This window comes from Nipponia nippon, unplaced genomic scaffold (genome assembly GCF_047370975.1).
Source record: "Nipponia nippon isolate SJK-2023a ecotype South Korea unplaced genomic scaffold, ASM4737097v1 scaffold_7, whole genome shotgun sequence".
Taxonomy (NCBI): Eukaryota; Metazoa; Chordata; class Aves; order Pelecaniformes; family Threskiornithidae; genus Nipponia; species Nipponia nippon.
In genome coordinates, this window is record NW_028262391.1 from 27,448,115 (window position 1) to 27,458,598 (window position 10,484).

General features: G+C 44.4%; 1 protein-coding gene across 19 annotated transcripts in view; it reads right to left on the reverse strand.

Moving 5' to 3' along the window:
- The window catches only part of GIGYF2 (GRB10 interacting GYF protein 2), a 79,355-nt gene extending 72,012 nt beyond the window's left edge, over positions 1-7,343 (reverse strand). For 7 of the 19 annotated variants that reach the window (XM_087738582.1, XM_087738575.1, XM_087738576.1 and 4 more), the window contains exon 1: positions 7,222-7,338. The gene's annotated coding sequence lies outside the window, so the exon portion shown is untranslated. Of the gene's footprint in view, positions 1-6,140; positions 6,168-6,488; positions 6,872-7,221 lie in introns of those variants that run through there. The other 12 variants (XM_087738581.1, XM_087738579.1, XM_087738587.1 and 9 more) reach the window with 8 other exon arrangements.
- Between the last annotated feature and the right edge of the window lie 3,141 nt (positions 7,344-10,484).

Below are 10,484 nucleotides of genomic sequence, written 5' to 3' on the forward strand. Positions count from 1 at the left end.
TGGATATGGTAAATAATGGAAATGATGCATCATCTATAATACCATTATGAATTATTCAATTACTCAGTCCAGTATAGCAGGTTGCATTTAATAAGGCCAAGCATACAATCAAAACACAAGCAGAAAAAAATAGGTGCTATACAACAGATGCAAGACTATTCTGGAAAAACACAGTCCTGAAACCAATCTGAGATTTATGACATTAATCATCTGAAAAGGAACATATGATACAACATTGACTAGAAGAGCTAACAGAAAACACCGAATACAGAAATAAGGAAATATAGAGTAAATATAGAGTGGATTTTATCACTGCAGGAATACTGTGTCCTGTTCTGTTGTCTGTAAGGCAAGAAAGATGATAAATCAGGTGTTCAAAAATTGATAGAACATGACAGATATGCCTTACAGTGGGGAAAAAAACCCCAAAGCTCTATTTATTGAGCTCTGAGAAAAATTTAAGTATCTTGCTCAGTCTGTAAATGATCATGCAGGTAAAAAAGGCTGAAGACCCAAGTTTATTCAGTGAAGGGACTGAAGCAAGACATTCAGAGATAAACAGTGTAAGTTGTTTTCAGGTCAACACTAAATAATTTTCTAAAAAGTATGTTCTAGTTTAAACAGAAAATTAATCAGAAAAAAAAAAAAAACATTAGTCACATTACACAAGATGCCAGACGAGTCACAGCAGTCTCTTCTGGCTTACCAAGCCTTTATCCTGATAAAGGCAGTGAATTTTTCAAGGCCTATCTACCCACATGCCAAGAGGAAGTTTTTCCTAAGGGAACAATGTCTAAACCATCCACTTCTCCAGAAATTATGCCTCTATTATTACAGTTACATTTTTAGATCTCTTAAAGTCTTATAACCTTCCTGTCTCAAATAATTGCAAAAGTGTTTCAATCTCTCAGCAGTTTCTCATCAAAAATTGGCAGTGACATTCTTAAATGGCAGGACCAAACTGACCACCCTCTGCTCACTTCATACAGATCCATCTAAAGCTTCACGGAGCGCTGCAGCTTGCAATATGTTGCACCGCAGTCAAGAATGACAAACACAAGAAGTAGGCACTGAAGCTCTTCTGGGATAGGATGACAAGAGAGACTAAAGAGACCTGCACACCTAACAAAATCCAAGAATAATACAGGAACATTAAACATCACAATTCCCGATATTTTCCTCCTTTCCTACCTACTATTGTGAACTTGGTGGTGAGAGGTAGGTTAGAGAACTATCCACTTCCTGCTCCACCTGAACACGAACACACATGAAAGCTTTTCCCAGTTTCTCCACCAGAAAGCAGTGTGACCACCTTTATTACAAGACTTCCAGCCAAAGGCAGACACCAGCGATTAAGCTCCAAGCAGAGTCAGGGGACCACACCCTTGGCCCTGCCACTGGCTGGAACACAAACCACTTCTCATTCCAAATCCTGTCCCAAAATCCTGCCAGCACTGTGTTTTCCAGCTGAAAATCACTTCCACATCTGTCTACCTTGTACATGGAAATTTTTCTGGTAGGTAAATATTTAGTCTGTGCCATTCCACACGATGTTACAGATCAGGATGCTGAGTCTGTCTACCTGCTCTTCAATGAGGCCAGTAGTCAGACTACATGAATACAACCAAAACCACACTGCAGCACCCCTCTCCCACTTGTCACACACATTACACAGCCCATACATCCATTCAAAGTACCAGAATAAAGCTTCAGACTACATTCACTGAAGACATTCATTGAATTAACAGATCTGAGTTGTTGTGGGTTTTTTTTTGTTGTTTTTAAAAGTCATTTACATAAGCAGCTTCTTCGGGCTTTGTAGAAACTCTCTCCTCCCACCCCTTCTTAAGGTTTCCTACTCATGCAGTTCTGATTCCTATACTTCAGGAAACAAATATTCAACAGTGAGAAAGCATCTAATAAAAAAGTCATAGCAGAGAGAATTAGTATCAGATTGCATTGTTTATCAACCAGGAAGTCAGAAGGTAACTTGTTACTACATATGAATGACAACACTTTTTAATAGCTTATCACTTTTCTTCTCTTTATGTTGATATTGCTAAAGATATTCACTTGTTTTGATCTAAGAACCGTATCTTTGTAAAATGACTTGTGATGTTATCCTGATCTTGCCTTAGTACTCTTAAAGCCTAGTATAATTACATACACAAATGATTCAGCATGAACTAAACCTAATGTAAAAGCTTCCACTGGTTTTAATGGTAGTTGAACTAGGCTTCTGATTTATTAAATCAAGTTATTAGATGCTTTTACTTAAAAACCTTGCCATATGCTACTTCCATGATCAGCCTCACTCACTTTCTATCACACACATTATTCAGTCTAATGCTGACGTCAGCCCTGCTTTGAGCAGGAGGCTGGAGCAGACAACCACCAAAGGCTGGGCTCTTCCAACCTACATCATCCTCAGATTCTACCACAGGTGGCTCAAAAAAAAAAAAGTCAGTTTATACATCCATTACTTGCCAGTGATACCAACTCCTTGCCACATGACATTCTGACTCTAAGTCTGAAGTTACATACATTCAGCTATCCATTCATCATCATAAAACTTCACTCAAAGGAATCTTCACAGTGTACAAAGTGCATCTTTTCCTTCTGTTTCGTCCAGTCTGAATTGACACACTACCACACACAGACCACAACCAATCTGATCTACACATGGACATCTATAGCCTCTGAATCTCCCAGTCACACAAACCAGTATCTTTATCATAAAATACTATCAACAGAATGCAAAATATTTCAATTTGTTGCCAGTGACAGGAGAGGGGGAAGAAAAAAAAAAAGGCATTTCATAGTAACCACAACTCGAAACAAGTATTTCTCTACTGAATAAAAAGGACCACATACCCAGTGACAAAACATTACCTTCACGAAGTGCGATGCATCGTGCCTACTTGTACTGTAATAACAGCTATTTCACATACAAAAATATTTTTCTAACCAGTTTATTTTCCTAACATGTTATATTTAAGCTCATTTATCTGTTTATAACAACAAATTACATATACAAGAGCCACTCACAGCTGAAAGCATCAAGTAATCATACTTTCTTATTTGCCTAGATTTTTTAAAACATATGGCCAAAAAGATAGAAAATCATAATGTACCACTTTAATAATTAGCTGAGGGAATCAAAAAATAGTAAGCAATCCAAAAAGGTACTGTCAACAAGGCAGTATTTTAAGACAGATTTTCTAAATGTCCATCAAGATTCCTCATTGACCTATAGACTCTGCTACCTCTACAGAGCTCCTGGTATCCCTTCTGCTTTTCTCCACAATCCTGAGGTCTAGATATCCAGCTTCTATATATCACAAGCTTTAAGGATTACAGGAGAGGCTCACTCCTGGAAACACACACTTTGATTTCATGCTTGCCAAAAACCTCAGATGCATGAAAACAATTCTGCGCATCCTTTCCATAACCAAAAAAAAAAAAAAAAAAAAAAGAGGGACATAAAATTTCAATGGCAGCCTAGTTTCCTGCACAGACATCAAGCCATAGCTACAGTTTCTATATTCAAGGAATGTTTAACCACCTTCAAAGAGAATGGACTGACAGCCCTCCCTCTGCAAAAAAGAGAAGTGGACACATTTTGTAATCAACACACTGTGGCAATCTCAGCTACTAACAAAGCAATGTAAAGACCTCAGTCTGCTACAATCCCCTGCTACCATCTGAGCTGAAGATTAAAAAATAATGGTATTAAACATCACTATGATGAACTACATGGTTTTATATATATATACATACTACCATCAACCACAAGAGGGCCAATGTTGTATAGACCTTATAATTTAAGGCAGTTAATTCTTCTTAGTTCCATCCGTAACTTATGTACACCTTGAGCAAACTTGCTAAGTTTTCTCAGTTCTGACAATTTTCAAGCCAGATCGTTCGTGCAACCAAAAAATGTTCAGGAGTTGACTGCAAGAGAGGAAAGGAGAGGCTAAGCTGGGCTGAAAACTGATTTTGTTCCCATAAAAGCAAATACCATCCCCCCTGCAGCATTTCATACACCTAGGTTTTCAAATGTCACTCAATGAATTAAAATAAATTGATGAGAAAACCACACAAAGAAACAGTCCCTTTCAACACAAATGTTTTTCAATAACAAAGAGATGGGTTTCTCCTTACCAAAGCACCCAATGGATCTCTAGCAAGCTATGTAGGAAAGAGAAGGCAGATCAGGCCTGTGCTTTTACGCTTGTGAGCGGAAATTTTATTGCTCTGCCGCTTAGCTCTGTCTGTCTATAATCATGAATTAAATATAGCTTATCTCCACTCATCTTTGAGCAGGAGCACTGAGAGGGGGAAAAAAAAAACCAAACAGAAAAATGGGAAAAAAATTATAGGAAAAATTATAGGAAAAGGCATTTTTTTCTAAATCGGACTATGAGAAGATTTAACATCATACCTTAAAAAGCCCTAAGAAGGAATTTTAAAGACCTAAGAAGGAATTTTAAAGACCTCAATGAAAGAATAAGAAACATACATTTGACAGTTACTTGAACTTACAAGATCAGACAAAAGTAGGCAGAATCAAATTTCATATTCTTGGTATTTCAAACAACAACAACAACAAAAATCTAAAGAGCTAGAGGCCTGAACCACTTTAAAGGAGGGGGAAGAGGGGAAGGAAAAGACCATGGTCCAGGTACCTAGCTCATCTTCATCAATTACTGTGAACCAATGTTTCCTTTCTATGTTTAAATAATTAGAAAGATCTTTCAGCAGAGGCATGTAGTAGCAAACCACCCTTCAGACAGTCAGCTGCCCCAATGAGATGTTCCATATGACTTTGACATCTAGTTTGTCTTTAAATGAAGTATCTATAGATCTTAAAAGAGCTGCCAACTTTTTTCTTACATTCAGGTATAAGACACTCCACTTTATGATAGAGCTCCATTTAGACAACTGGCCTTAGGAGACAGCAAGCATAGAAGAGCTGCAATGGTACATAGTCTAAATTCCTTAAAAAACCCCAAAACCTTCTTTGCACTCCTCTTTTACACACAAAGTCTTTTCCTCAATCAAGGAGTAAAACAGTTGGGAAAATTAAGCTGTAAAGCCCTCAACTCTCTATTTACCAGCATTATTTTTTTTTACTTACATCAGCATAAAAGTCATATTTTTCATTTACTGTATGTTTTAGGAAGGCAAGAAAAAACACTAAAAGGAATATCTGAGGATATTTTACGGTTCTCTTAAGATCAACATCTTTCATGAAAAGAGGATCTGCAAAAGTCCAAGTTTTTACTATGGTATCAAATTATTTTTGTAAGCACCCTGTGAAACAAATCATCACTGCAACATGACTACTTTGCATTTTAGTTCTATGCTCTTGCTTTAGAGGACAGGCTCAAGAAACCATTTGGAAAAGGTCCTAAAAGAAATATAGTGACCAGGTACCCCCATGCCTCCTCGTGTATCCAGGGAATGGGAGAGCCTGAGCAGCTCTTAAAATCATTAAGAAAACGTAGCATTTATACACAATATTATCAGATATTGAAAGGGGCTATCAAAGGCTTAACACAAGAAGCGGGTCTTGCTGGAAGTGACATTCAACTTCTATGGATAAATCTCTACCTTCATTTTAATATAGTTGACCATTAGACAGAATTTTTTTTTTTTAATCACACACTGAGTGAGAAATTAACACTGACACACATGACCATTGACATCAGTTAACTTGTACAACTATGTGAGCCTGGGGAGCGAAGGGGGTGCAGAAGGGGCAACGGACAATCCAACATTTCTGTTGATACCCCCATGGCAGATTAGGGCACACATTTTTACCTCAGCATCAGCTAACTGTTCAAAAGATGCTTATTCAAGTGAATGGCAAGAATACCAATACCTCATAATGCTAAAGCTCTTGTTATCTATTGGAGCCAACACCCAATAACAGAGCTCAAAAATACCAGAACAAAGCTTTTGTTGGTGACAACTGCAACCCATTTTGTTTACAAAGGTTCCCAATTATCACACTGCACATCTACCAAATGTTCTATTCACAAAGCAGCAAATTAATTTGTGTTTATTAAAAAGTTTCTTAAGAACAAAAGCAACCAGCAGAGTTACGGGAAAAGGAAAAAAAAATTCACACGTACTTTCCAGGAACTTGCCCAAGTCAGCTCCTGAAGCAAGAAAATAGAATGAGCAGTAAAAAGTTAGACAGAAGAACATAATCAAAATTCATAAGTTCTCTCCCCTCCCACTCAAGAAAACAGACACTTAAGAATTACAGTAAGAGGTAAAGCATTACAGCAGCAAACCAAGAACATAGAGCTGAAGGTTACTGGGAAAAATGTAGGTTTTATTCCAGAAGTACTACTTGGCAACATCTCCTTTTGGCCTACAACTTGTCCCACTTCAAAGTGCAATTACACAGAGTTGAAATAGCGGAGACTGCTTTGTTGACACTGAAACTACTTGTCTTGGATCAATACCAAACGTACACAATTCTGATCGATGTTCTCTTCAGCCTGCCAAGGCCTCTCCAGTCAAACACTGCTGGTCATTGCTGCTCCCAACACCCTGCTGCCTGCGGGGGCGGGGGGAAAAGGCTCGAGTGCTCGACGAGCTCCCTCCTTCCTCTCCCTGTATAACCTGACAGGGCTGGGCGTGCTCGGAGCGGGGCACACATAGGCTTCAATGAGAGCGCACCTGCCCGCGGCGCTGCCGGAACACAGGCCCGCTCCCACCGGGCTGGGAGGGGACGAGCGAGTTCACAAGGGTCAGCGTGAGGGGAGACGGCGCCGGGGACGCAGCTGGCAGCCCCGCAGGGCGTGAGGAGCCCCGGGCGCGCCGCCGTCGCCTGACAGGCACCGTCTCCCCCTGCCGGGACCTGCTGCCAAGAAGCCGCATGGAGAGGGCAAGGCCCGCACCCCCGAGCGGGGCCAGGCCCAATAAGCCCTGCAAAAGCCCGTCGCCAGGAGCGCAGGGGAGGCCCTCCGGGCGCGCCCCTCGCCGCCGGGCCGGGGCGGCCTCGCCTCCCGGTAGGCCGCAGGGCGCCTCGGGGCTGCGGCACCCGCGGCGGACAGGAGCCGCCGGCGAGGCCGGTGCTCGGCGCACGGCCTAGGCCCGCTCCCGCAGGCGGGGAGCGCGGCGGCGGCGGGAGCGCGGCGACGGGGAGGCGGCGGGGGCGGCCGAAGCGGTGGCGGGGGCAGGGAGCCGGCGGGACGGCGTTACCTGCGCTCCCGGACGGAGAGTCCCTCACGGCCACAGCGACTCCTCAGCCCCAACAACACAAGATGGCGGTTGCGCCGCCACGCAACGTCACGTGAGGGCAGGCCCCGCCCCCTGCCTCCGCTGCGGGACCCGGATGGGCGACGGCGCTCCCCTCCCCCACCCCGTCCCTCGCGCAGGCACCGCCCGCGTGACGACGCCGCGCCGCGCGCACGGGGAGGGAGGGGACGGTCCCCCAGCAGCTGCGCGCGCATGTCCCCCTACACCCCACCCACCCTGCGGGCGCCCCCTGCTGGACGGACGCGTCGACTGCAGCCCCCCTCCCCCCACCACCCCCCCTCATAGTCCCGTGGGACGGCGGGGGGGCTGCCGGGGCCGGGGCTGCCGCTTCCCCGGGCGTGCCGGTAGCGCCTCCCGCCCAGCCGCCTCTCCCGGCGCAGCGCCCCCCCCCCCCCCCCCCAGCAGTTAAATTACTGCGTCACCGTCCTGCCGTTGTCTCCCGCCTGGGCAGGCCCCGCAGGCCCGGGCGCAAAGCGGCGGCTGGGGCCTGGGCCGCTGCGGTGAAGTGCTGCTGGGCCGCTGCATCCGCGCCTCAGGAGCTCGCGTTGTCACCCGCGGCCTTACCCTTTCCGCTTCTAGGTTACGTGTCGATAATTCAGCTTTACCGGTGGCACTAAAAGCCCGCGAGGTACCGCCTAACTCTGAGAAGCGACCATGTTGTGAGCGCAGGCTGCGTGCGGGCGCGGAGGGCAGGCCGGGCGCCGCGGGGATCGGGCCCGCGCTCAGCCGGTCACCGGAGGAGCCCCGCGGATGCGCTTCGGGGGCAGACAGCCTGGGAGGAGGGGGCTGCTGCTGCTGATAGAGAAAGGGCATTGGGTAGCACATCTTCTTACTCTGAATTACCTGATGGAAAAATCGGGACCTCAAGGCAAACTTTTTTCCAGCTAAAAATACTGTTTTATTTTTAGTCCTAAAACCCATATTAGTACACGATGCAGAATAGCCCCATGTGGTTCCTTCAGCCTAAAAAAGCTATTCTTAGCTGTTATGCACTATTGAAGATAGAACTGTTTTCAGCTGGAACAATTTCACTCCAATCATGATTTCAGCCACAGCCCATGTAGCTTTCTCCCTCCTTTTCTAGGTGCATAAATACTTGTCATTGTGCACTGAACGCTGGCCAAAAATGATGCAACAGTGAACACAAGTGATTCTTCTGAGCTAATGGGTTGAAACCCTGTAATTCTTAGGACATATTTTTAGCTGAGAGCGACACAGGACTGGACTACTTCACCCAAAAATCTTAGAATGAAATTTCTCCTTTAGGAGGCTGGTATGTAAAAGCAAAGCTCCCGAGCAAAGGGCTGGCCTCTCATAAGCTACATCTGATCCTCCTGGTGGTTGTCACACAGCTTGAGCCAATACTAGTGAACGGTATGGGGAGGGAGAGAGGCAGCACTGTGTTTCAAGCTGTGAGTCAGAACTTCCAACTTCACTGCAGAAGTGGCTGTGCCTTGTTATTCTACTTATCGAACTTGAGTTTGAGCACTCAAAAATATTTTCACATGCTCTAAGAAAAGCTTTATCTGAGATGGGAGAAGTTTAGCACTTGTGGAATTTTTTTTATCCCAGTTAGCACAAACATCGTATTATTGAGAAAAAAAAATTCAAGAAGAGAGTGTCTGAAATGTGCCTCATCTGCAGAACTTGGCATTTTTGTAAAATACCTCAAGGAAACTCAGATGACTTTTTTTTGGTAATAGCGGATGCATCTTAAATCCTCCACAACACTCTTTCAAGCAGAACACGGAGACTGTAATGAAAATTCAAGACTGTACCTGTGTGGTTAAATTCCTATATGGTTCAATTACAGGACTTCAGCTGACGTTGTCTGGGTGTGAAATCACCCCAGCAGCTAGTCTGACATTTACTAGGGTACTGAGGGCATGATATACTTCAGAGCCCTGGATAACCATGCCAATTCATCCTCACTATTAAAAATCCAAGTGCAGGGAAGTGGCATCCCTAACAAACTAAAAACCTTCCTTATTGACCCTTTGCTTTCACCTGTCTTAGCTTGGAAGCAAGAGCCTCCCTCCCTTGGAACAGCAAGAGGAGCTACAAACACAGAGCACAGCTTTGCAACAGCAAACGATTGTCAAGAGCAGCCCAGCAGTCGTGGCAGTCTGTCACGTCTCCCCTCGCCACCCCCACTTTTCGTTATTTGGAAACATGGCCCCCGTTTGTCAAAATACCAGGGATTTTGTCTGAGAAGAGTCAATATCTCAGCAGCCTCTGTTTTCCATGTCCTTATTTGTCACATCCCTAAAAATAATAAAAACAACAGACACAAACATTCAGGCACATGAACATCCAACTGTAGTTTTTAAAGTTTTTAAAGTCTGTCACTTCAACGCATCTATCACCTCAGATGGCTTCTGCTGAAAGACAGACTACCACAAATACGCTGCTACTTCTGCAACACCCAATTATTTTAAGACATCCTTTCCGCATGTGGCAAGCTGAGTTTGAAAGGGAACAGTAAAGCACTCTGGTTACTCCAATCCATCTTGCCGAGGGATTTATTTGGACCCTCCCATAAGGTTAAAATTCGATTTAGTCACCTTAATCCTTACAGCTAAAGCCTGAACGCTAAGCCAGGAAGAACCTGATTGTACTGTTTCCCTTTCCCTCCTGACTCTGTTTACACTGAGCTTTTTAGGTAAGACTTCCTGCCATCACACACTGTCCCCTACAGCCAACGATGATGGCTGTGACAGAAGCATCGGTGAGAAACACACTGTGATCCGAGTATCCAGACAGGCTGAACCCATCCCTGGTGCTGGCTGAAGTATTAGTGACTCCTGTACTGTATGCCTCCTACTCTGGGAAACTTGAAACAAAAATCCTCCAGGGATCAAGGACTACCTGGAGTTCCTGTTCTAGGAGATGAGCGACTTGAGGCAAGTCTTCGTCCCTTCTGGGAAGGACCCGTAACCACAACAGGCTTTTCATCACACTTCTCTACTTGCCATCACAAAAAGAGTCACTTGGGGCACGTCAGGAGTGCCAGACAGGTATTGATGTATCAGCAGCTATCAGTAAAGAGAGTTGGGATTGCCAGGACCTTCAATAGCCACCTGTGGTGACATCAGGCATAAAAGGAAGACAGAGTGTCAAGGACTGTAATATAGGTAAATAAAATTAAGTAAGTATTGTCAGCCAGTATGATGGGAGATTGAGCTAGACAATTTCTTTTAGTACTT